This window comes from Simochromis diagramma, unplaced genomic scaffold (genome assembly GCF_900408965.1).
Source record: "Simochromis diagramma unplaced genomic scaffold, fSimDia1.1 OVJJ01000494.1, whole genome shotgun sequence".
NCBI lineage: Eukaryota > Metazoa > Chordata > Actinopteri > Cichliformes > Cichlidae > Simochromis > Simochromis diagramma.
In genome coordinates, this window is record NW_024387311.1 from 414,267 (window position 1) to 423,923 (window position 9,657).

Below are 9,657 nucleotides of genomic sequence, written 5' to 3' on the forward strand. Positions count from 1 at the left end.
CTCCACCTTGCTGGCGTCTGAGTCGGACTGGAGCTCTCTGCCCTTTACCAATCCAGCCACGGGCCCATCCATCTGGCCCATCAAGACTCACTCTCATTTCATCAGTCCATAAAACCTTAGAAAAACCAGTCTTGAGATATTTCTTGGCCCAGTCTTGACGTTTCAGCTTGTGTGTCTTGTTCAGTGGTGGTCGTCTTTCAGCCTTTCTTACCTTGGCCATGTCTCTGAGTATTGCACACCTTGTGCTTTTGGGCACTCCAGTGATGTTGCAGCTCTGAAATATGGCCAAACTGGTGGCAAGTGGCATCTTGGCAGCTGCACGCTTGACTTTTCTCAGTTCATGGGCAGTTATTTTGCGCCTTGGTTTTTCCACACGCTTCTTGCGACCCTGTTGACTATTTTGAATGAAACGCTTGATTGTTCGATGATCACGCTTCAGAAGCTTTGCAATTTTGAGACTGCTGCATCCCTCTGCAAGATATCTCACTATTTTTGACTTTTCTGAGCCTGTCAAGTCCTTCTTTTGACCCATTTTGCCAAAGGAAAGGACGTTGCCTAATAATTATGCACACCTGATATAGGGTGTTGATGTCATTAGACCACACCCCTTCTCATTACAGAGATGCACATCACCTAATATGCTTAATTGGTAGTAGGCTTTCGAGCCTATACAGCTTGGAGTAAGACAACATGCATGAAGAGGATGATGTGGACAAAATACTCATTTGCCTAATAATTCTGCACTCCCTGTATGGCTTCATGCTGAGAAAGAACACTACAGATAGTAGAACAATATGAAGAACCATACGTATGGACCCCTTTACTCTACACAGGCCTCTGGGCTTCAGTGTCAGACGTTGCATCACTTGTAAAAGGCCTCATCGGTAGGGGTGGGTTTTTATAATCGATTTATTGATTAAAATCGATTCTGGCTTGGATAACGTAAAATCGATTCATTAAAATCCTGAATCGATTTTTTAATATTAATTTATTTTGCCCGAAATGCCAGAATCTCAGGTGAAAGATCACAAAATTTCAACAACCACCAAATAGCTAAGACAGTAAATGAGAGCAGGTACACGGCTTCTGCACAAAGACGTAAACACACAGCGCGACCCGCGGATCAGAATCAGTGAGATATCGCCTTTCTCAGCTGACGGTCGGGGCTGAAAGCCGACAGCTCGCTGATTCTGATCTGCGGGTCCGCGCTGTGTGTTTACGCCCTTTTTGCGCTGATCATATGGCTGTTAGTTTTATCTCTCTCCAAACAATATTGACCGAACCAGCAGCAAAAGAAGATCCAAACTACGCTTCACATAAACATCGTCATGAATTCCCTCTGACTTTTGCTGACTTTTCAGGATAAAAATCACACTTCATGCACAGCTCTCTCTCTCTCTCTCTCTCTTTTCTGCATTATTCGCTTGCTTGTTACGCACCAGTCTACCGTTGTTTACAGGCTGTCGGCCGACGTTTTTTTTTCCCTTTTACTTACTTCCGAAAAGTAAACCTAATTTCTGCCGTTCAATATTGAACAAATGTAAACTTTTTAAAATTAAGCAAAAGTCAAAACGCCGTGTCTCTAATAAAACCGCTGTAACTTCAGAGGTGATGTTCATGTGTTGATTAATGGTTTTCTTTCGTTTTTGATGTACTGCAGAATATTTTTATAAAATCCAGGCCAGGAAAATCACCTTCATGTTTTTCTGTGTTTTATCTTCAGCTACTTTGACACAAAGGCCTCTGCTGTGATGCTCACACCTGTGATAAAGTCTTGCGTGTGTCAGCTTCCTTTTAATAGATACAAAAATATGTAAATGTACTGATCTGAATTATAATATTTCTGACTGTCAAAATTTCCCAGATTCAAATCGAATCGAATCGAATCGAATTAAATCGAATCATGGATAGAATCGATTCGGGACCTTGTGAATCGGAATTGAATCGATTCTAGAAATCAGTGACGATACCCAGCCCTACTCATCGGTTCATGCTCCTCGTTAAAGTCTCGTACTTACCTCGCTTTCTTTGTGCTTTTAGTTACCCCGTCCTACCATCACCACTCCCCTTCAGCTCAAGATCCTCTGAATGCTGGTGTCCACAGCAGGGCTCTGGTTTTGTTGCTGATTCTTCACCTCTCAGGTTCACACCATTCATCATTTCCACCTGCATGTCCTCCTGACACCGTCTCTTGTGGATCTCTGGAAAAACAAGGCTGGAATCATCTCACTTGCTCAGCACTCTAGGAGCTCACCTGGCTATTCACCTCCCCCAGAGCCTTTTACACTTCACCTGCCAAGTAAGACTCCAATATCACTCACCTCTCCAGTCTAGCTCCCCCTGCATCATCTCTAACCACACTCTCCCTCTGTTCACAGCTTACCACGCTCACTCCCTCGCCCTGTGTTTGAGTGAATAAAACTAGTTGAAGGTCCGTAGAAGCAAGACAGAATACATGAGAGGGAGACAGATGTACCAGCAAAGAGCACAGGTAGTGAATAATTTGGATACGTCTAAAAGCCTGAGATAATCCAAAGCAACAGACAGTGCACAAGAGACGTGAATAAGGGAACGTAGGCAGGGTGGAGTGGGTGGAGATGGGTATCCAGGGTGATTTGTGACTAAAGGATAGCAGCAAGAAGGAAAGGGAAGGTAAGAGGCGGGAGTGAGCATGATGGATAGGATTAGAAATGAGTCCATCAGGGGGACAGCTCAGGTTGAGATATTTCGAGGCAAAGTTGGAATAACGAGGCTGAGATAGTTTGGACGTGTGAAGAGGAGGGAGAGGGGGTACATCAGACAAAGGATGATGAAGATGGAGCTGCTAGGCAGGAAGGAAACCTCAGATAAGACTCATGGATGTAATGAAGGAGGACATTCAGAGGGCTGGTGTGACAGAGGATGCTGGGATAGGGTGAGATGGTGGCCGATGACCTGTTGTCGTGACACCTAAAGGATTTACGGCAGTAGGACAGCAGCTGAAATACAAGTAAGCAAACTGTTTCCTTCATTCCACTGTCTTATTAAAATTTATATGAGGTTCTTAGAGTCAGTTAAAAAACAGCTGCAATTATCAACAGAATGTGAAGAAATATGAGAAATCCTATAAAGACTTGTGTTTTGACTGAGAGCAGACTGGGAGTATGTGGTGAGTCTGACAGAAAGCTGAGCAGGCACACAAATGGCCTCTTTCTTCACTTTTAAAGCATATTGAGATACATTAACAACACAAAGCTGGGCACTGTGTGACATGGCTAAGTGTAAAAAAGTGGATGATTCAAAATATTAATTCAAAATGAAGGTGGTATATTAGCAAAAACGCTGGTTAAAGGCAGTGGCGTACAGTCAGTCAGTCGAGTGATTTGTCATAGAGGCTAATCTGAAAGCGCTGCTACAGGCGTCCCTGCTCACCTTTGTCTGTGTGAGTAAACAGGAGTGCCCGTCTCCATCATCAAGGCTTTCTTTGTTAATGTGCTAAACAAATAAAGTTTTTACACTGCACTGTCACTCCTCTACATCACACATGTTGGCCAAGGCTAATACGTAAACTTTGGCTACAGTGAAGCTTGTTTCTTTGCTAATGCTAGTCCTGTTTGCACACAAAGCACAGATAATAACTGATCTCAGAGCTGTGAAAGTAGAGCCAGTGCCAGCTTGTCATGCACTGCACAGTAGTCTCCCATCAGCCCCTGTCAGAGACCAGAGGATTACAAACCAAAGTCAGCTTGAGAAGCTTCACAGACGCAGCTTTACTTCTAAGCACTGCTTGCAGCCACAAGATGGCAGTAAAGTAAAAGATGGATGCAAATTGGTGTTTAGCTTTGGAGTGAAAGGAAAGAGACTTTCACTGTTGTATGTTTAAAATGAGAGCTGAGTAGCTTTAGTTTGAGAGGGCCATCTGCTACTCAGGAGGTTGGCAGTTCAATCCTTGGCTGCATCAGTTGGCCTGCCAAAGTATCCTTGGGCAAGTGTAGAGGTGGGAAGTGATGAAGTACAAATACTTTGTTACTGTACAGTAAAATTTTCAGGTATCTGTACTTTTCTTAAGTGTACAGATACATTTACTCCCCACATTTTAACACAAATATCTATCATTTCTACTCCAAACATGCTCGTTACCTTTGCTTTGACACATTCGAGAGGAGTCATTATTCCACATCAACCTAAGCCTAAAAGGTAACATGTGAAAGGCAGTCCTAAAAGTGCATCAATCACCAGGTGTTATTGCATACAAAGTGATGAAAGAGGCAAAAACATGTCATTTATGCAGCACCACCAGTGCCTTTTTGGCACAACACCAGTACGAATGCAGATGTCCATAAGCTGTCACAGCACTGCAGCTTGCCCCACAGAGGAGGAGCATAAAGGGAGTAAGGGAGTCACAGTTTATATTACCATTTACTAATATAGTTTCATCACATTAATAAAACACATATTTGTCATTGTGTTGCTATGTTACCTGATGTGCTAATCTGATGCTGATCATTACACTAATGGAGTCAGGAGGAATGTTTACAGAGAGGACCACATATTTAAGGGCAGGGTGGAGTCACCTGGTTCCCAACAGACTATTTGAATAATGCGAAGCAGCAAAGGGTGGAGCAGAGTTTTGAAGTGCTTCAGTGTGTCTGTGACAATAAGAATAGATGTGTAAGTGAGCATGTTTGCTTAAACCTGAAAAGTGGCACACCCCTGTCCCTGATGAGCTGTAGCTGCACACGCCCATCACTGTGTGTGTGTGTGTGTGTGTGTGTGTGTGCGTGCGTGCGTGCGTGTGTGTGTGTCTGTGTGTGTGTGTGTGTGTGTGTGTGTCAGAGACAGCAGACAGCAGAAAGTGTCACAAAGTTTCTCTGTCTGTGTCCCATTCTGGAATTCAGATGGGTGTGGTTTCATCTCTCTGAGTATCGGGCCAGGGTGAGGTCCCACTTTTTGCACTTTTATTTCATTTTTGATGCATTTGTAACCCCTCATATGATTTAATAAAAAGTTTACTTAACTGGTGTATGCTCAGCTGGTCTAAAAACTCATTTGTGTTCCCATTGCAACATATCTAGTTTCTTCTTCTGTAAATCTCACCGAGCCCATGCAGCATTCCTTCTTTAAGTGTTTTTTTGTTTGCTTTCTATATCTGTTTGCTTTTTTATATCCAGCTCTGATTTGTGCTTATTGAATTAAGACAATATATATATATATATATATATATATATATATATATTGGGAGTACAGAGTTGGGAGTTCGCCTCGGAAGGTTGCTGGTTCGAGCCCCAGCTTGGACAGTCTCTGTCGTTGTGTCCTTGGGCAAGACACTTCACCCATTCTTATTCTTATAACAGTTGATGGGTACATGGTACTTCGGTAGTGCTGTCACGGTCTGTGGATGCAGACTGTGTGGAGGTGAGATGGAATCTAATAAGGCTGGTAGAAAAAATACAAAACAAAGTGCAAAGGCAAAACTAAACAAAACCCTAAAGTGGATAAACTAAAATTAAACACAGAAACACCCTGAATGTGAATCCTGGACCTGAGACACGGACTCCTGGAACATAAGTCATGGGAAACACACAACCTGACACTGGGAGACAGAGGACTTAAATAGACAGAAGGGAAACGAGGGAAGTGGAAACACATGGGGAACACAGCTGACACCAGTGTTGGTCAAGTTACTTGAAAAAAGTAATCAGTAACTAATTACCGATTACTCCCCCAAAAAAGTAATCCCGTTACTTTACTGATGACTTATTTTCAAAAGTAATTAATTACTTAGTTACTTAGTTACTTAGTTACTTTTTAAAAACACGATTTACAACCTGAAGAGGTGATAAAGCGATAGATCTTTCAGCCCAATTCTACTTTTTCTACATAATCCATCATACAAAATGTAATCAAATGGAAAAGTCTCTTTTTAAAACTTGTTTTATTAGTTTTAATCTTTTAACTTTATGCATCAAGCAAAAATTTAATTATATGCAACATTTACTGACTGGAAGAAATTAGTTTAACATTTAAACCTATTTTCTGCACATTCCAGCACATAAAATAAAATATTTTTTGTGTTTACACTCAGTCTTTCAAATAGATGCAAGTACAACACAGCAGAAAATAAATAAAGTCAAAGACTCAGCGGTCCTGTTGCTCTATTTTCACCTGTATAGCAGGAGTGGGGTAGGCGGAGGTTTACCCTGGTGCAGGTGTGCCGCAGCGGTCAGTGGAAGAATCCGCGAGTTTCTCTGTGAATTTCCCATTACGTCGTTGCGCACTCGGTGCTTGCTCGGAAGTTTAGGGGTTTTTTCGCTGTAAAAAGAAGTTTTCTTCCCACGCACAGCGGACACTAATGTTTTTGTCACTTTTTATGGAATCAAACTCAAAGTAAGGTCAGTACTTCCACGCTTTAAACGCTGCACGCTCATACTCTCTCTGCACTCGATATATGATCCATTGTTGATCTGCACACAGCTGTTGTCACGAACGTCGCACTCGCTTACGTCACTGTCATGAGACATTCTCGCAAAAAAATCACGGTTTTAGTAACGCAGTAACGCAGCGTTCCTACGGGAAAGTAACGGTAATCTAATTACCGTTTTTGTAATAGTAATCCCTTACTTTACTCGTTACCTGAAAAAAGTAATCAGATTACAGTAACGCGTTACAAGTAACGCGTTACTGCCCATCTCTGGCTGACACAAATCAACACAACACCACAGGGAAGCAAAACTAAACACACTGAACATGGAACACGAGACTGTCAAAATAAAACAGGAAACGCAGTGAGACGTAGACTGTGACAACACGAGGTTGACAGAGGGGTCGAGGGGACACGGGAGACAAAGACACGACTAAGACACACAAAGAACGAGGGAGACTTAAGCACGACAGACACGACAGACTCACACACTGAAGACACGACATAGACAACAACAAGCTAAACCGACAAGAACTAAACAGGGAAACCAAACTTAAACACAGAGCTAACTGAATCCTAAGATATATAATTATATAAATTAGAACATAATACAAAAAAGGCACAAAACTCAAAATATTGGCTCAAAATGACCCAGAACCATGACAAGTGCACCATTCAGTATAGAAAACACAATGACCATAAAAGGTCCTTCTCCTAGATCTGTGACAACAGGGCTCAGATTAAAAAGCTCCCAAAGCAGGTGTTACATGAAGGCAAACACGGTGATTGTTTTCAAATGTTCTGCTTTATCATTATTATGTGAAACCAAACCTCGACAGTGGTGGAAATATTGACATGAGTACAGAGAAAACATTTGCCTTTTACTTTAATGTGCTGACTACTACCAATTTACCAACATTACCAGAATTTATCACCATTTCTCTACTGTGCTGTGTTCTCGGTCTCTATCACATAATAAAGTCTGTCTGTATTTTCCACACCTGAGTTGTGACGTACTTTTGAAATAACACCCACACCCTCAGTTTACAGGTTCCTGACTGAAAAAGCCTCCTGGTTATCTGTGCAGGGTGGAAGCTGAGGTAGCCAGGTGCCTGGACCCTAGACCTCAGGGTGCTCCCAGAAGACACAGGTTCACCGCCATCCGCTGGTTTATTCAGTGGAATTGTTTTAGGAATGAATTCATTCATTTGCACTACTACGAGTGGTGAGTCCAACTTTATTACCCATGTCATTGTCCACGGGAAGACAGCAGGACTCATGAGACGCAGGGTTGGGCCCAAAGGACAACTTCACCTGTGCTGCTGGCTCCGTCATGATCGCCATCTACCTCTGAGCAGCAAAGCACTGATGTCATAATGAAAAAAGCAAATAAACAATAAAATATACAACAAATAATTTATAAAGCAGCCTTTAAAAACTATCAAAATGATAAAACCACAGTCTACACTTCTTAAAAAGAACACCTCACCACTGCATGGCACCACACCTGGCTTCACCCACGCATTTGAAACTCTGTTGGTGTCATACCTGTCATTCCAGCAGAGCACCACCCTTCCTGAATGTGACAGCCGTACACACCTGAAAGTGTCACACCTCTCTGGGGAATGTGGACTGTGGGCCTGACAAAGGCATGGATGTTTTTCCTCCTCATACCTGCAGTACAGTGTGACTGCAGTATAAACTGTTTTATCATTCAGCGGGTCAGGTTTCTGCTTTCTTCTCAAATCTCACTTGACTTAACCATGCATGCTTTGTCATCTTGGTTTGTCATGCTCATTTAATAAGGCCTGGCCCTCCTCTGTCTGTTACAGCAGTGTTGAAGAGCATTCAGTTCTATGTAGCAGCATAGTTGGGCTCATGACTTAAACTGGTCACAGAAATGCAGTTGTATTTATTCCTGTACATGGACACATCCTCTTTTTCCTCGCTATAGTCAGCAGAACTGAACCAAATGTCTTTATATATGCAAGACGTATGTATTAGAATCCTGTGAGTCAGGTTGTGCTGTGTGAGGCAGCAGGATAGGACCCGAAATACAAACAGATGCAGGGCTGAACTCACTGCAGCTTTGCTGCTAAACTTCCAGAATAATATAGAACTAAAGCTGCAGACAAGAACAAGAAGCACTGAATAGACAGACCACACAGAAGAGGAGGAAATGCAGACAATATATGCACACAGGAAATCAGGGCAGAGAGGAAACGCCAGGGGAACACGGCTGGACATAATCTAACTGATGAGACAGCAGAAGCAAAACAGCGTGATGCACAGAGGACAAATGCCTATCAGAATAAAACAGGAAGTACGAGAAACACACACTGAGACTCAGACACACGACTTTACATGGGAAGACAATAGCACATTTGGCAGACCGAGCCAAGAGACAGAGAGCAGTAAGAGAAAGTGAGGGACAGGAAGAGAACGACAGAGGCAGACACGAAAAGGAGGCAAAACAAACATGAGACAGAGAGGGAATAAACTGAGGAAACAAATGAACCAATAACAGGACACTAGACACAGGAGGACAGCGAGCACTGAGGGAAGATATATGTCTGTGTATAACAGAAAAAGACTACGACAAACCATCCAAACACCAACCAGCTGTAGAATTCATAATAAAAAAACTGCACTACAGCGGTCCCTCGTTTATCGCCACAGTTATGTTCTCAAAGTAACCTGCGATAGCTGAAACCTGCACAGTAGACAACGTTTTGTTTTGTTTTTTACAACTATTATAGATGTTTTAGGCTGTTAAACCCCTCACTACACACTTTATACACTTTTCTCAGACAGGCGTGAACATTTTCACACTTTTCTCTCTTGTTTAAACTCTCAAAGTTCAAACCGTTGTAGAAAAATAAATCCAGTATTATAGAATGAAAGCAAAGGCATGAGCTGTTGGCTTTGACGGTGCAAAACTTTTGGTCAACATTGTTGTTTGTTGGGGAGGAAACATACAAACATACGGTGCAGCACTTCAGAGTCACACTGCTGGAGATCGAAGCTTGAATGAAGACTGGCGACGGAAACAGAGACCCTCAGGCAGCTGGTATATTTACTTTGTGCTTTCAGTGTTTATATACCGTTTGCATTACTTTTAATGAGACTTTTGATGAGACTCCATATATTAAAAAGCTTCAGTTTTTACTTCTGCTCTCTCAATAAATGGTAAAGAGTCCCAAACTAGCTTCTCGTCCTCAGCAGACTTGGACGAGAGCTGCTCTCTCGCAGCCGGC

The 9,657-nt window shown here is 42.4% G+C and overlaps 1 long non-coding RNA gene across 1 annotated transcript; it reads right to left on the reverse strand.

Annotated features, from left to right (window-relative positions):
* Positions 1-7,186: 7,186 nt before the first annotated feature.
* LOC120717178 lies at positions 7,187-9,219 on the reverse strand. Its single transcript, XR_005692106.1, has 2 exons — positions 7,890-9,219; positions 7,187-7,765 (listed from the first exon to the last, which is right to left on the reverse strand). It is a non-coding gene; the product is annotated as an uncharacterized LOC120717178 (long non-coding RNA).
* Between the last annotated feature and the right edge of the window lie 438 nt (positions 9,220-9,657).